This window comes from Patella vulgata, chromosome 2 (assembly GCF_932274485.2).
Source record: "Patella vulgata chromosome 2, xgPatVulg1.2, whole genome shotgun sequence".
In the NCBI taxonomy this organism is placed as follows: Eukaryota; Metazoa; Mollusca; class Gastropoda; family Patellidae; genus Patella; species Patella vulgata.
This window is the reverse complement of record NC_065880.2, coordinates 68,760,035-68,777,360: the sequence shown is the minus strand read 5'-3', so window position 1 is coordinate 68,777,360 and position 17,326 is coordinate 68,760,035. Positions and strand designations below refer to the sequence as shown.

Below are 17,326 nucleotides of genomic sequence, written 5' to 3'. Positions count from 1 at the left end.
TATGCTTCTGGTCTAAATAAATTGGCATATTGTTTAATTATAGCTTTGGGATCAGTGCCTTGGTAACTCTTGTAAACCACTGTAATAAAAACATATCTGATCGATTTCATCTACATATGTATTCCTTACTACTCCAACTAAATAGTTATTAACGACTTATCAATGAGTGATTTTGTTTTGTATTAACTAGAAAACTATTTTTGCGTGTTTTGCGGTTAATATAATCAAGTAGATTGTAACCAGAATCTAGTAGTTTAAGAAATATATTGACCAATAATGTTACTGTTTATTACTTAGCTTTGTTCATTTGACTTTTTTGTGTGAAAACTCTTCAACTGGTCAAATTTGCAAAGACTGTTCACTGGGTAAAAAAGGAAACGTCTTTTCAGAGTTTTAGAGCGAAAACCCCCTTACCATTTCAATGGTACAACTAGGATTTATCTCCCGGATCTTCTTTTTACTGACGAGCCAGTTCTTTTTATGTCGTGAAGTTGCATTGTTGACAATTTTAGATTGTTTTATTCCATAATAAACTGGATGATGACACGTTTATTAATTGTACAAAAATATAAATATTAAGATGGTATTACAATATGATATATCCGAGTTAAACTCAAAGTCCATTAGATTGTAACCAGAATCTTAGTAGTTTAAGAAATATATTGACCAATGATGTTTCTATGAGTAAAACACATCTTTTGTCTAGATTTTCGGGCGTAGGTTAAACATACATTATGCAAGAGCTAAATCTGTCTATTGCAGGTCTTTCTTTAGGCCTGAAATGTTATCTAAATTATTAATTAGACATTAGTTGACTTATCCAGACCATAATCAACTCTAGATGGCATCGCTAGCCTGCGATCTTGAGTGGATTGTGATCCGATTTACTGCATAACTTTCCTCGATTAAACGATTAAATGGATAATCGAGACTATGCTGTTTAACGTACTGACTTTAGTAATGATGACCGAGGCTAGGCAGAAATTTTATTCGCTTAGTTCTCGGTTCATGGTGGATCAATATGAATGAAATTTTCAGCAAATTGCCTTTACGTTATCTAGTTTTTAATTATTATAGTGAGAACTGTCAACTCGTTATCGAATCTCCCATAATGTATCTTTAAATAAAGTACCATACCTGTGTAATCTTTTTTAAAATATTATTACACAAAAATATCTCTCTTATTTATCATATAAAATGCCTCACTTATATATCATTGCTATTTCAATAAACTATAATGTTAAAACTCGTAGAAATACATGCATATGTTTATTGCCAAGATACCATCCAAATTAACGGTTTCTCTTTGAGCTCTTTTAATCATTGTATTATAATATTTTGTTGTGTACCAAAGCCAGACGTTATCAAAGCCTGAAAATTGATTTATCGTATACCCTAATTTCCTTTACAAACTCACGCAGATCTGAGAATGAAATTTACGGTAGAATCGAGTTGTCATTTTCCCTGCTTAAGGAAACATTACACGAGATCAATTCTCTTAGCATATTCACTGGGTTTAAACTGGAGATTTGGCTTTTCTGAATAATTGATTGCACACAGGAAAGGCGAGATCGTACTTTAGTTAATTTGTTTGACAAAGCATTGATTTGCTAGCTGATTCTAGTGGTATTTCTCCCTAGGGTTTCTACTTCCACTAATTCTGCATAGCTTTGTAAATATTCAACCCGACGAGTCAATGGAACATGTATTTACATAGAATCGCTCTTAAAAATAATGTTAACTAATTGTATAACGTTATTCACACATTCAGTTTTTTGTTACATAATCGTCAGAGATGAGTAAAAGCTTGTGTTACAATAAAGATAAATGTTTTATGGGAGCAAGATGCAGTTATATTCATTCCTCTACATCTAATGTTATTCGTTACGTTATTTCCTCTTAAGACGACAAATGGGCATTTATCCAGTAAGATTTCTGTGAATTTTGTTGATATCGTTTCAAGTCGAGGGAATTATCCACAGGCTTCGAAGACAAGCTGTCCATTTAGGACGTGATAGGTCGGGATCAGAACTATTGAACCCTGATTAAACAGAGGTTGATTAGGGTTTTTTTATCTTGTACTATTTGAAGACGGTGTTCAGATCATTTCAAAGTTTTGTCTGTATTGGTATACAGGGTTGCGTATTGTGGTGAATAATGGAAATGAATCTTAGTAGTTTAGGGGTTATAACTATTGTCTGAAATATATATTACTCTCCCTGTCAGAATACTGTGATATAATACAGGTTAGATTATAGTGTAGTGTAAAATTGTTCATGACAATTATTATTAAAATTTCAAAAGTCGATTCTCCATTGCAGTTCGATGTTTGTATGTCGATGGTTAATGCGCGTCAGTCCTGCTTTGTAGTAAAACAAACAGGCTTCTACCTTTTTTATTATATGCTGCTACCTTCTTGTTGCATGCTGCCACATTCTTATGCATGCAGCTAACCTCTTATTGCATGCTGCTAACTTTTTATAACTTGCTGCTACCTTCTTATTAAATGCTGTTACCTTCTTATTACATGCTGCTATATTTCATTTCATGATGATACCGTCTTTAAAATGCTGCCACCTTCTTATTGTATGCTGCTACCTTCTTATTGCATACTGATACCTTCTTATTACATGCTGTTACCTTCTTATTACATGCTGTTATAGTCTTATTACATAATTATACCTTCTTAATAAATGATGTTCCCTTCTTATTGCATGCTGCAACCTTCTTATTGCATGCTGCAACCTTCTTATTACATGCCCTACCTTATTACATGCTTCTTATTGGATGCTGCAACCTTCTTATTACATGCTGCTACCGTCTTATTTCCGTTTAATGTTACTTTACTTTTAATTTGAACTTTAGCGCATGGCTAGAAAACAATAAAGAAAAACAACTTGCTTCAACTCTAAGTTATCCATTTTAAAGATGATGCAATCTTTATAACGCAATCGGTATACATAATTAGTTTCTTTAAAATGTTCAGAAATAAAATCAGGTTAAAATTTCAGCGACAGATGTCTTTGAGTAGATTTTAATCCATCGTTTTGCTTCAAACCGCCATCTCTTAAGCTAATCAATAGAAAATCTCAGATAACCTCCAACTATTTCCAGTAGAAGCTTGACCTCGATTCTATGGAATCTGTATTCATGAGGTTTTTGAAGAGATCACCACACACGTAGGTCCGTCTTAAAGACATCCAAGATGTGACAAGAACAATATGAGGCACGTACACTAGAGGCGTGTTTTACGTAGTATAATTAAATTTTACATCAAAAACACGCCTAGTCTGATTAAACCGAAGACAAGACATCAAGTGATATAATTTTTTGTCTTTAGATTTTGTTTAATCTGTTAATTAGTTATCGTAAATAAACAAACCTGTTCGTGATTTACTTGGAATGGGTCCGTGAAAGTACATTCATTCATTGAAGTTTTAATTAAATAGCTCAATCTGTCATATACAGTGAAATACGACCATACGCGTTTGAATAAACATTCGATGGAAATACCCCGTCTTATAATTGTGGTTTGTCACATGGGCTAAAGTCTTGAAAAATATATACGTTTTCAGATGATGTAAGATTTCATCTGAAAACGCATATATTTTTCAAAATGAGATTCAAAAGACTCAGTTTTTATCTGTATTACCCGCGACTTTTCATAAAAAAGAGAGTAGTTGCTGGTGTCGCACGCAAGCCAGGGTATGTCAACCGTTAGAAGAACAATAAATCACCTACTGTTACTTGGTTTTGAAGAATTTATCTAATTTATTCGCGGTACATTTTCAGACAAAGTATCCCTTTATTGCTGTCTGTGGGAAAGGCGTTGATTATAAAGTCAAGAAACGTGGTGTGACATTACTGGTGTCGAACAATTACTTGTACGTTACAAAGAAAGAGTCGTGAGTTTTCTATAGGTTCACCGGAATCCTCCTACTACTAATGACCCATGCATAACGAATAAAGATTTTGTTAATCCCCCGCTCTCTCTACAAGTTTACAAACAGTTATTGTTTGAAATGTCACCAGGAGGAAGTTAATTAAAATGTTGCTGACTTACTGTCTCAGAAAAGTTGATGCCTCATGTTAGGCGCTTTAATGAGAGGTTTGAATCTTGCTTTTTTATATGATGTTATCTGACTGATTAAATTCAGATTGAAAGTATTAAAAGACTTCAGTCGTTGATCGGATAAGAACATGTTTTTACTAGGAAATCGATAGACCTTACTAATGATGTCATATCACCTTAGTAAGCAGTGACATTTCAAAATGCGTCATGTGATTAGTCGACATGTATATAGTATTTCAAACTTGCATAATTCCATTATAGATTTGATGGAACAGAACTTTATGATAGGGATTTCTTTTCATCTAAATTTTTAGGTGGTGCACTAGGCGAGGCATGACCCTTTCAAAACAGTCTGTGCCAAGTTTTAATACAGAAATAAAAAACAACCGCCAATGGGTATAATTTTGAAAAGGGGTAAATGTTCAGTTGCGGGACTGTACAGCGCAGTGGACGCTTACGACTAGCCCCCGGATCCATTCACTGAAATCATAACTACTACCGGTGCGGGGAGTATCAATAATGAGGCCCCTTGCCTGATGCTAACTTAACCAAAGTGGTTGTTGTGATGGAATTTTAAAGCCTAGCTAAAATGCTAAATCTAGATTACGTCTGATAAAGGAGAATAAAACCTTCTTGATTGAAAAAAATATTTAATCAAAAACCTTAATATTTTATTTATTTAAAAAGAAACAACAACAAACAAAGAAAATCTATTCGGTTGATGATAGTAACTAAAAGTTACATCCAAACGTTTAAAAGAATCCATGATGCTATTTCAAACAACCCCAATATAGGATCAACAAGTGCAACGAGAACAAAAATCGACATACTGTATATGCATAATATATTGTAAACTATTCTATTTTGCTACTCCATTTCCTATCCTGAATGCTTGCATGGGTATAATTTAAGAATGGAGAGATTTATGTAAGATTAGGGACGGTAAGGTAGTAAACCAATACCTTTGATTATGTCTTATAGAAGACGTGAGATTTAATGTAAGACCAGTCGCAATCAGAAACAGTCATTACGCGATATTATATGCAAATTTTTCTGAAGCCGGAGACGTCTGGTAAGATGAACGAATTGAATCCGAGTTTGTCTTCGGTAAATTGCCGTATCCATCAGAAATCTACTGACATTTCCATTAGGTGAATGCCTGGGGCATTGTGCTGCTGAAGTGATAAGTCACTAGAGCACACAGGAACCAGTTGTAATTAAAGAAGGAAAATGACATCCCGTGTTATTATTCCAATTTACTTCTCTCTCTATCTCATTTTCTCATCTAAATATCCTGTAATTGAAATACAGGTGCAAAAAAAGCCAGAATTTCTTGTCGAGTATGGAATTCTATCAAAGTCACGTCGTCCCTATATAATGACTTGAAGAATCAGGTTTTAAAGGATCAACAGACATACCAGTGGGTTTTCTGTTAATTATATCAAAATAAATGCAATGCACATTTTCTGCTTTGTTCTTCCCTAAAACGAATGCCGAAAGATTGTGATTATTTTTAAAAAAAGGGAATAATTTGATCAACTATTGCGTAAAACATAATTTTGAATCCTTTCCGAAAAGTTTTTGTTCCTCGTGCTACAGTTCTTTACAGAAATTTATTTTAGACGTAAAGGAAGATTCTTTAAACAAACTTCCAGTGTGGACTTACTCACTTTAACATGGAAGATTCATTTCAGCATTCTAAAAGAATCCACCATTGTAATATTTTCTATTTACCATGTTACTACAAGAAGAGAGTGCGTTTTCTTTCTTTTGGAAACAACATTTCAGTAATCAAATATGTCTTATTTGCCCGTTAAGAACAATCATAAAACGCAGTAGGCTAGGTTCCTATTTGGAAACAAACTTAGATCTTACCTTTGGTGTACTAAGGCGGATTTTTGTTCACGCAGACAAGATCCTATTAATGTTTTGATAGGCCGCGATAAAAGATTCGCCCACTAAGCTGTGGTACAATTTATAGTGATCTCAAAACAACATTATTAATGAGTTCACATTTTTAAAAGGCGCTATAAAACCTTATATACTATTAGAGAGTCGATATTTTCTATCCCTTATTATTTGTTGATCCTATTAAAGCCTGTCTCTAGACAAAATGTAATCACCGAGCTTCGTGATTTATTGCTCTGCCCATAGTATCTTTATATGGTTATTATCTATATATACCAATCTCCTACACAAAGTCACCAATGAATTATATAGCCGGGAATTAAACCAACAATCTCGCGTCCATGTATCTTGGGAAAAGAATCGTGATGGGTAAAGAAACTTCATATCTCTGTACATCCAGCCCAGGGGTATATGAAATCTTGGAACGAAACATGTTTCAGTCACTGATGTGTAATCTAAAATGGAAGAATTTTTTTATCTTTATGCCAGATCTTGCCGCTTATGTCACGGAATCGACTCTATTTTTTTTTAATTTAATATATTGATATCACATTTATTTTAGATTTTTTAAAATAGTGTTTGTTTTTGTCGATTATTTTTGTTGTATATAGACAATAATAGAAGCCAAGTTACCCCATGTTTGATGTTTCTCTGAAAAGTAAATTGTTCGGTACATTATAGATCGTAAATATTTTAGCATTCTTGGTTGACTGGACAAATGTATATAAACTATTTTGGAAATGAGCAACTATAGATTTAATTTCCTTTGAATTATATATATTTTTTTTATTGCTGACGTAGGTTTAATGTGCTGACGTAGATTGTTTGCTTTCCTTCGCATTGATTGATTGAGTAAACTTAAATTCTTGCTTTAAATACAACTATGTTGTAAATTATATAAAGGATCGGTATATTTATGAAAGTTTTGTATATTTATGAACGTTTTGTATATTTATGAACGTTTTGTATGTTTTGTATATTTATGAACGTTTTGTATATCTATGAAGGTTTTGTATATGTATGATCGTTTTGTAAATTTTGTATGAACGTTTTATAAATCTATGAATCTTTCTGAATAAGATTTAGTAGCAGTTTGATAGGATTTTTGTTTTCTCAAAAGCATTTTCCGATTAGGTTTTTATTGCAATTCTAAGGTCACAAAAGCGCGTCAAAATAATGGCATTTGTTTTGACCTTTATTATTCTAACAACAGCTAGATCTGATCAGTAGTTGTTTATTCTGTGCCCCACCCCCTGTGGTATTCAGTAAATCAACCTATACAGAGACATTTACCGAATAATTATATTTTAAGTTGCAAAAGTTTCCAGCTGTTAAGAACTATTTGTCATCATTTGTCAGATCAAATAGGTAAAGTCTTTGAATTTGCTTTTGAATACGTTGTAAATGGCTCTGCTATTAGCTTTGGTGTCTTAGGTTGTCTGTGTTGATATCCGTTTTGGGGGAAGTTAGTGCTAACTTCAATATGTTTTTTTATGCTCTAATAACATTGAGAACTCGAATATAAAATTAAGGATAATGAAAATAAATTCGTTTAAATGAAGATGCCATCTATCAATAAACACTGTCATAGAACGACTTTATTAAGTACACAACTCATACTATAGCGTTCGCTGAGAAAATTCCTCGGGATTTCCAGAGTGGTTTTCCTGACGAGGAAAATTACCTAGTCGTTCGGATGGACAAAAAACAGATGTTCCGTTTAGAAACCTCGATGAAGAGTAGGTTCATTTTGCCTAATTCAGTTGCCGCATTGGAACAGAAAAGTTGGACATTAAACAACATTTCATTTCATGCCATGTCAACTTCCACAGGTTATCGCTTTGTATTTTCATTGAAGAAGATCTATGTGAAACATTTAATTTTATTGATGTGTTCATCAAAGACATGATCACGTGAATCTAACATTTGGGGCACATTTTAAAAACATTAACCTATTAAATAAAATGCTTCGTTTTTCTCTTTTATGTTATGGACGAGGTTACCAATTCATAGAATTTTCAAAACTTCTGATAAATTTAGAGTTTCGACTATACATATACATTGGATACTAATTGTAACGACCGAACTAAATACTAAACAATCTGAACCAAAACTAGGAGCTTAAGTTTAATTTTCCCTGTCCAGACAATTACATTTACAAAGCGCCGGATTCCATTGAGAACAATAGTTATAATGCGCATTAATTTGTTTTCACCCTCATTTGCCTCCATTCATGTCGGGAAAATCCATTCTCAGATCAATCAAATTGTGTTCATTAGTAGAAAATGTTGTCTGATAACGAAGGTCCTGTCCTATTGTTCTAACACTCTTGAAGCTCTTTTTTTTTTTAACGTTCTGGAATTTTTGGGGTGAAGGATTTGTTGTGTCATTTTTATTCTCTCAGTATAATTATGGAATTGTGGAAATCCGCGCTGTTAGCACATTTATTAAACAGCAGCATTACAGCTCAAATGGTACTTTTCAGCAGCCATATCTGTAGTTGACAGCTTGTCAATCATGCTTAATGTGTCAGAAATTGTCAGCTGAACTGGCTTTCCGACTGAGAGTAACATGTATGAATTAAGTGTGTTGATTATACAGGCTCCAACCATTGCGTGGGATAACAGCCACCATGTCGTATTTGGTCTCATTGAAAGATGGAAGCTCAGGCCCCGGCGATTAAATCAATACTTGCTCAAATATTTTCTCCCCTTTGTTCCGCGCTGCTTCACAATACTGAACAGAATTTTCTAATTTTTCAGAAAGGCTTTGTAACACGAAGCAGACGATCTAACATCCGGGACATGTAGAATGGGATATGGACAAGCATAATCTGGAAGTTGCGTACATTGACAGTGAACATTGATTGTAATATTGTTTGTGTGTGACCCTGTTGTTCCATCACCTGGTATCATGTATCTTCCACCTTCAAAGATCCGGTATACTGGATGTGAAGAGGTACTTGACTCATCACAAATGAAACCCGACCCCACTACCGTTGAAAATTACAAGAAAATGCAGAAAAGAGGTGAATATCCCCACCTCCAAGTGGTAGAAAAGAGTGGCTGTTTCTTTACATTAAACAATACGAAACTGTGTCTATATAAAACATTGGAGAAAGAAGGTATATGTAAATTGGTACGAGTAGAAAAGGTACCTCTATCTAGTGTACCGGAAGGTGTAGAAACATTGATGATATTGCCACCAGAACATAATAAAAAAGTAGAAACATGTAAGTATTTAACAATTACATAACTTTAATTTTAGTAATTATATACTAGTATTTCTCTTAATTTTAAAAATAATTAGTTAATAACGACAGAGGCTGTTGCTATTCGGCATAAAATTATTTTATGTGTCTTTGAGACGAATTTTGTGTATATCTCCAGTGAAGATTCGAATCCCGTATAAGAAATTACATAACCACACCACTGCCGATTGTGATATTGTCTGGAATAGCTAGAATCCTGTGAAATCCAAGTTAAAAATAAAAAGTCTATTTTATGAAGCCACTACAAATAGAACTGTCTGATATCAATCATGCCAATAATAAGCATTGGCGATACCTTATTAGCTGTACTTATTTTCTCCTTTGTCCGGGCATGCTGTTACATTAAAAGGTGATGGTGGGGGTGCTTAAAATTTACTCTCTAAAATTAATAACAGATGTTAGTTTGGTATCTAATAAGTATTTTAAAAAATCAACCGGTGATTGTTTTGGCCTTATCCAGCTATAACTAACCAAATATTGTTCACTAAGTAACCTTATCTAGAAATTATGTTTTACTACCCACAACACATACTCATATTTTTGTATAAAAATATTACACTTTTGGTATATATGCCAGTCTAGATGAATAATACGCTAAATAACAGAAGACTTTATTCGCGTTTCTCATGAATTAGATGTCTCACTCGTGTGCATAAAATATAATACTATCGATCTTAGAGGGATAATCAAATTCATTGTCCATTAATGATTTCTTTTTTTTTAATTATTCTGTTAATACAAGTGTTCGTGTTCTACTGAATTATTACCCAGGATTTGACCAAACAGGCATTCTGTGAACGTGACACTAAATTTGTCCTAGACAGCGGGTTTATAATAATAACTCAAGATCCACGTCAATATTCATACTTTGTACATTTGTCGATAATAAAACTGCTCTGGGTGGGATATTTTATTTAGTTTGTAACCAATTTGAGGATTTTTGGATAACATAAATGTCAATTGTGCGTAGCAATCAATACTAATTTGTGGAATTTTAGTATCCCTCCTTTCAAGAAGATTGGCTGTATAAGTCAGGGAAATAAAGAAGTAGATTTGATTGAAACCTTGGCGTGAATAGAATAAAATAAACGTCAGTCAGAGATTTATACATCACTTTACATATCACCATGGGATTAAACACTAGCATTCGGAGCTACTTATCTGTTTGTTTTTATAACAAAAAGATAATAATTTGATAATCCGTGAATCTTACCGCAATCCACAGAAAAGGATGTTCAATGATTTAATTTGATATGTGAATGTTTATGAAGGTAATAATTTTTACAATGTACTGAGAAGTTTTTTCTCCAAAAGGGAAGAAAAATTAATTTTCTAACATGTGTATATGTACATCAAAGCAATTATTGAAGAATAGAAGTGCAACAAAAATTGGTAAATACCCAAGCTCTTTATAGGGCAGTGGCATTCCACACACTAAAATGTACAAATTTTAAAAATTAAAGTTTGTGTATATTTAAGCTTTAGGTCATAAGTTTTGGCACTGCGGTTTCGCTCCTATATTTGTACATGTATTCGTAACATGGAGTTGGAAGGGTTATCTACTTTCCAACCGCTAACGATATGTTAGGTTCATTTGTTGCAAACACCTGTTATATCTTTTCTTTTATTTCCATTTAATGGTTTCGTTCTTTATTTAAAAATTTCATCCCATTATTGATATACAAAATCAACAAGTTTGAACAAATATAATTTCAATGCTTTTCGTTAACAGAAGTGGATCGTAATAAACAAAATTATTATTGATTGGTGGTTGAGTCATGACACGTTTAACTTGCACGTCAATAATATTCATACGAAGGTCCAAGAGTGCAAAACAAAACAAAAATATTATTCCGTTTGAACGAGTTAGTATCTCGTTTGAACGAGTTAGTATCTCGTTTGAACGAGTTAGTATCTCGTTTGAACGAGTTAGTATCTCGTTTGAAAGAGTTAGTATCTCGCTTGAACAAGTTAGTATCTCGTTTGAATGCGTTAGTATCTCGTTTGAACGAGTTAGTATCACTTTTGAGCGAATTAATTATCTCGTTTGAACGAATTAGTATCTCGTTTGAACGAGTTAGTATAGTATCTCATTTGAACGAATTAATTATCTCGTTTGAACGAATTATTATTTTTTTTTTTTTTTTTTTTGGTACTACAAAATCCGTTTGAAAGAGTTAGTATCTCGTTTGAACGAGTTGGTATCTCGTTTGAACGAGTTAGCAAATGGACTGTTCATCGTTTACAAAATACACGACAAACAGTGGTAACAGGTGTCTGGAATAGTAAGCTTACCCTACCTGGCACCACACCCGCCATAGCTGCATCCAAACCATTAGACGAAATCTTAGTAAAATAGCGTAATTAGCCAATGGAACATCCGTATGCAAAATGCAAATGATATGCAGTAGACATATTCAGGAAGAGAGTATACGCGTCAATTAAATATACTAAACAGCAAAAGAAACGTCAGGTCGGTACATGTTACTCTGAATAGACGCATTGCATAAAACTTGCCAAATGTTTTTATTGTATATTTGTGACCACATCTCCAACTTTAACTGAGCAATAGGGCGCCTTCCCAACCACAGAATTGAACCCAGGAAATGTTCTCAAAAACGAAAACTGACTTCTGAGATGGTAATGTGTTCTCTATGATTTTCATGTAACTCATGCTGCACGTGTTGTTCACCAGGACCAGCCCTATAAAATGCACCCCATACCTGGTTGAATCATCCACGACAGCTCAGAGGAACCAGGCGCTAGGAAAACTCAACACTGGCCACACTGCCCAAGCCGTTGCCAATCACTTCCAGGTTAATGTTCGGACCATCTTCAGGCTTCAGCAACACCACGGATGATCGCCCTCGAACTGGTAGATCAAGGGTTACCACAAGGCGACAAGACTGCCATGTTGTGCGACAACAGGCATCTGAGACAGCAAGTTAGACAATAGGAACACACGGAAGACCCATCAGTGCACCGACGTCTCACCAAAGAGAACATCCATTGCCGTAGACCTTACCGTGAACCAATCCTCACCCTTCGCCACCGACGTGAACGTCCACAATTTTCCCAATAACACCAGAACTGGCGACACAGGCAATGGAGAACTGTTCTGTTCACAGATGAGAGTCGGTATTGCGTAGCAACTGCAGATGGCAGGCACAGAATATGGCGTCTACGTGGCCAGCGTTTTTCTGACCAATGTGTCATGGAACGAGACTCATAGGGAGGTTCAAGAATAATGGTTTAAGGTGGAATCGGCCTTAACCAGAGAGTGGGTCCTGTGGTGTTCCAAACTCTTGGTCCAGGGAGAGGAGGAGGCATCACAGCAGTGCGCTAGATCGATCAAGCTCTCAGACCCCACGTCATACAACATTTTCCAGCACTTTTTACAGCAGAACGGTGTCAACGTTATGCACTGGCCAGCCCTTAGTTCGGACTTAAACCCGATTGAACATCTTTGGGGTGAAATTCAGAGGAAACTTGCTTAATAACGTCGTACCGAGACCAAACAGAGCCGATGAATTGCGCCAGACTTTTCTGAGAGTGTGGTTCCAGGTGCCAATGGTGTTCATCAATCGTCTGGTCCACTCCATGTACAGACGCTGCGCTGCTGTTTTTGACACTCGCGGTGGACACACCAGATACTGATGTATAGACTGTGTACAGGCTCTAAAACTTCTCGTAATGTCTTGGAGTTGTGGTGAATTAATCATTAATGTGTAAACATACTGTTACAAAAAATTGCTTTGAACCATTTAGTAAGTCGTTTTCTAGAATGATTTGATTAAAGTGCCTCTCTGATTTTGAAATCGTACTGATGTTTTTTTTTTGTTTTTTTTTGCTGTTTAGTATATATCTAGAATAATAGCCGAAAGGGACATGTTATTATTTACGAATCAAGTCAATATGACGGCAATAAAACTTTTTTAAAAGGTTTTTGTAAGTTTAGTGGGCAAGTATCCCTGTAGTTGACGCTTAGGTGACAAATGCCTCGATCTAGTTAAAAAATCAGAATAAAAGGAACAAGCTCTCGCGTAGCGAAAACGCTGAGACGCATAGACTCCGTAAGCTGGTGATATTGGACTGTTACTACTAATTAATGGAAAGTTAACAATCGGAAAGTCAAAGTCATCACGTTTATCGAACATTTAACCCTCAGTTCATGGCAATTGTCAAAATCGAGACGCAGATCCAAGTAGGAAGCGTAATTGTCACTGTCAGTAGTATTTTTAATTTTATATCATCAAGATATATGAATTCTACATCGATAAGTGAAATTAAAATATCTGACTAATCGTAATAATATAGAAACAAATCAGCAAGCAAAGATGCACAGTTGGTGCCCATGGGGATATTTCCCCTCCAAATTCAACAAAAAATTATCAATTAAAAAGTCCGACATCTGAATTATCTTATTGTCGGTGTATTAATATTTATACACCCAGATTGAAATGTGGTCGTATATTGTCGTCGCCCCCGTCCGTCCGTCCGTCTAGAGGGTAAAGTTTTATACACAGTGTTTAAGGTCATGAGACGAAGAATCCTATTGAATTTGAGCGATTTCCGATAATGACTGCCAGAGTTATGGTCCTTGATCACTTCTAAATATCTTGTGGACGCTCTAGAGGCTAAAGTTAATAACCGATTGACTTTAAATTTATAAACAATATTTAAGGTCATAAGACGAAGAAGCCTATTGATTTTCAGTGATTTCCGATAATTACTGACAGGGTTATGGCCCTTGGTCGCTTTAAAAAATCTTGTGGACGATCTAGAGGCTACAGTTAATATTCGATTGACTTTAAATTTATACGTTGTGTTTGAGAGCATGAGACGAAGAATCCTATTGATTTTCAACAATTTCCGATAATTACTGCCAAAGTTATGGCCCTTGATCACTTTGAAAAATCTTGTGACACTCCAGAGGCTTATGTTATCATCCGATTGACTTAAAATTCAGGGCCCTTATTCTCGAAAACTTAAACTAAGATGAAATTGAAATTTTAAGAAATACTGCAATTCGATTGGCTGACCAGTAAAATCAATTTGCATATATCCAATGAAGTTGCAGTATTTCTTAAAATTTCGATTTTATCTTAGTTTAAGTTTTCGTGAATAAGGGCCCAGATTGATACGCAGAGTTTAAGGTCTTGAGACGAACAAGTATATTGATTTTCAATGAATTTTGATGACTTGAACTGCTAAATCCATGATGTTAAATGTTTCGTATACTAAACGTTAGCATGGGGCAGAACTTTATAAAAACCAAACAAATTTTAATGATTTTCTGATAATTACTTAATGAGTTGTTACTCTTAATCAGATTTTAGTATAAAAGTTTCATTACTGAAAAAAGTACAAATTATGCGACAACTCTTGCTGACTGCACGGACGATTTACCTGCTGTGGGCGTATGTTTCGTTGCCTGGCAACCTATCTTTGGAATTACTATGTTTCTTAACACAATATGCGGAATTGTAATTAACTACTAGATATTCATATCTTAATCTAACAGTTCCCGATTTAGATGAAAAGACACTGTGAATAATGTCTTTTAACCGAGCTTTTAATTTAGTATGGCGAATTTTAGTGTACAAGGTAGAAAAGTCAAACGTTTGTATAGATGAGACTGAAGCAAGTGATCTAGAATGCAAACACGTTATTGGACGCTTTGTTGTCCGAAACAATGACATACTTGTCATGTAAGGCGTTGAGATTTTCAACAATGCTAACATCATTGAAAATAGATTTAGGCCTAGTATCAACTAACAAACGTTGCATTAAGTTCTTCGTTTTAGTAAACGACTGATAGACTTAGTCCAACCCGAGAGAGTATCAGAGATAACGTCTTCCCTCTTGGCCCATGATCTAGCGTTGTCGTCTACTGCATCCATTATAAGTTTGAAATTTTGATCCCATGAAAATGGTTGCGGTTAACGATATTTGGTTGGTAAAGGAAGGACGAAGTAGAGCAAGAACAGGATAGAGGGTTATATTATGTCTTTTGCATTAATGTCAGATAATGCGTTTCGGAAATTAAATATTTTGGATGCAATGGGTTTAGTACAAGTATAGGAAATCCTAGGAGAAGTAAGAGTTTTGAAATTGCGTCGGAGTAATTGGTCATCAGTACAACAAAACCTTGGCTATGCATTCCAAAATTGGCAGAGGTGATTCTACGTCTGTAGTACCTGTGAGACCGATATGGAAAATGTACCTAATTCGCTTTTCGCATTGAATGCACTCAACGTTTGTTTCACAGCAAAAGTAAAAGGCTAGCGCAGTAGCATTCCCCCACTCCCTCTCTATCAATGAATACACATTCAGTAAAAACAACGAATGGTGAAATATCTTATTTGTAAACAATTATTTACTACATCTATTAGTATGTAATTGATTAAGAAACAATATAATCTATTTCAACTGATCAAATATCAGTCAGCCCACTATTTTAAAATCTCTCGGTATAAAAGTAATGCGGTTGCACGCAAAAAATCTTATAACATTTAACCCACCACACCCCCACGACTACATGTTGGTATGTCAAAAATTATATTGTTGACACCTTTCTAATTCCCTTAAAGGTTAATATTCCATGTTTAGGAAAATAGAAAATTTAGAAGTTTGACTTGTAGCATGATGGACCAACTGGTATAACACCTCTACCCCATCCCATCCCCAAATTATGCTGGAATGTCGAAAATTTCGAAATGATTTTGGCTTCATTCAAATTACCATATACTGGTACGTTCCAAGTTTAGGGAAAAGGGAAAATTTAAAATTTGGACCTGTAGCATGACGTACGAACAGGCATAATACATCTACCCCCCCCCCCATCACAACATGCTGCTATGTCGAAAATTTCGAAATAATTTTGACCCCATTCAAATTCCCATAACGGTTTATGTTCCATGTTTAGGAATATGGAACATTTAGAAATTTTTTCTGAGAAAATGAAATATGGGCCTATAAAAAATCTAATTATTGTTTAACATAGGCCTAAAAAAACAAAATAATTTATTTACGGCAATTAATTTGTCCTATATATTATACTATGATATTTTGGACGGGTTGATTTGATTAAGTTATTTACATATAAAGGCATAATATATAAAAACAGAAAATGGGTAAAAACATAAAACAGGACCAGCTAATTGATGTTTCGGTGTCATCACTGCAGATAGAAAATAACCCGTGGGGAAAAAGAATCTGCTTGCTTTATGTGGAAAAGCGAAGTTCTCGCAATAAAAAACACATAAGTCGACCAGTAGATTATTTTCATATTAAAACCTGTTTGTGCGATTATTTACAGATTAAAAACTGTTCGTGCGATTATTTCCTTATACATGTATTTAAAACTCCAAGTCCTTTAAAACGGTTCACCACTTCAACGTTTCAAATCATATATAGTCTGCAGTCCAATAAAGTTTTCCTTGTTGAGGATGATTCTTCTCAGACAAAAGTTACCTGAAAAGGGAAAGAAGAGCCAGCAGCAACTCAGAACAAACTAAATATTTATAATAATACATGGCATTAAACTTTTAAACACAAATATAGATTTAAATGCAATATCAATATTAAATGGTTGGATTATGTTATCCAAAGACAACTGACAATAATATAAACATATGAATATTTATATCGATTTTAGTAGGCTTTTCTGACAATCTCCAGTGTCTGGTATTATCATATTATTGAGAGCCAGCTATTGGGGAGTTGGGTGGCCGAATGGTTAACGCATGCACGTTGGATCATATGGTCTGTCTATGGTTCAAGTGGTGGTTATTGATTCCCCGCTTGTACGTGACAAGCAGTAGTGTTCAAACGAGATAATTAATTCGTTCAAACGAGATACTAATCCGTTCAAACGAGATACTAACTCGTTCAAACGGATTAATATTTTTTTTTTCGTTTGGCACTAATGGGCCTTCGTATATTCATCTGCACACTTAGAAATAATGTTATTATTTTTTGCTACTCATCCAATATTCATTATTTATTTTAGCAGAAGGATATTGTTAAACGAAGTCTTTACTCGCGTCAAAGTGAAAGTTATATTTGGCGTC

The 17,326-nt window shown here is 34.6% G+C and overlaps 1 long non-coding RNA gene across 1 annotated transcript in view; it reads left to right on the top strand.

Moving 5' to 3' along the window:
• Positions 1-17,326, top strand: part of LOC126812537 (uncharacterized) — a 36,237-nt gene that overhangs the window by 2,701 nt on the left and 16,210 nt on the right. Inside the window, exon 2 of the long non-coding RNA XR_007675982.2 lies at positions 8,743-9,212. This is a non-coding gene — a long non-coding RNA (uncharacterized LOC126812537). The remainder of the gene's footprint in view (positions 1-8,742; positions 9,213-17,326) is intronic.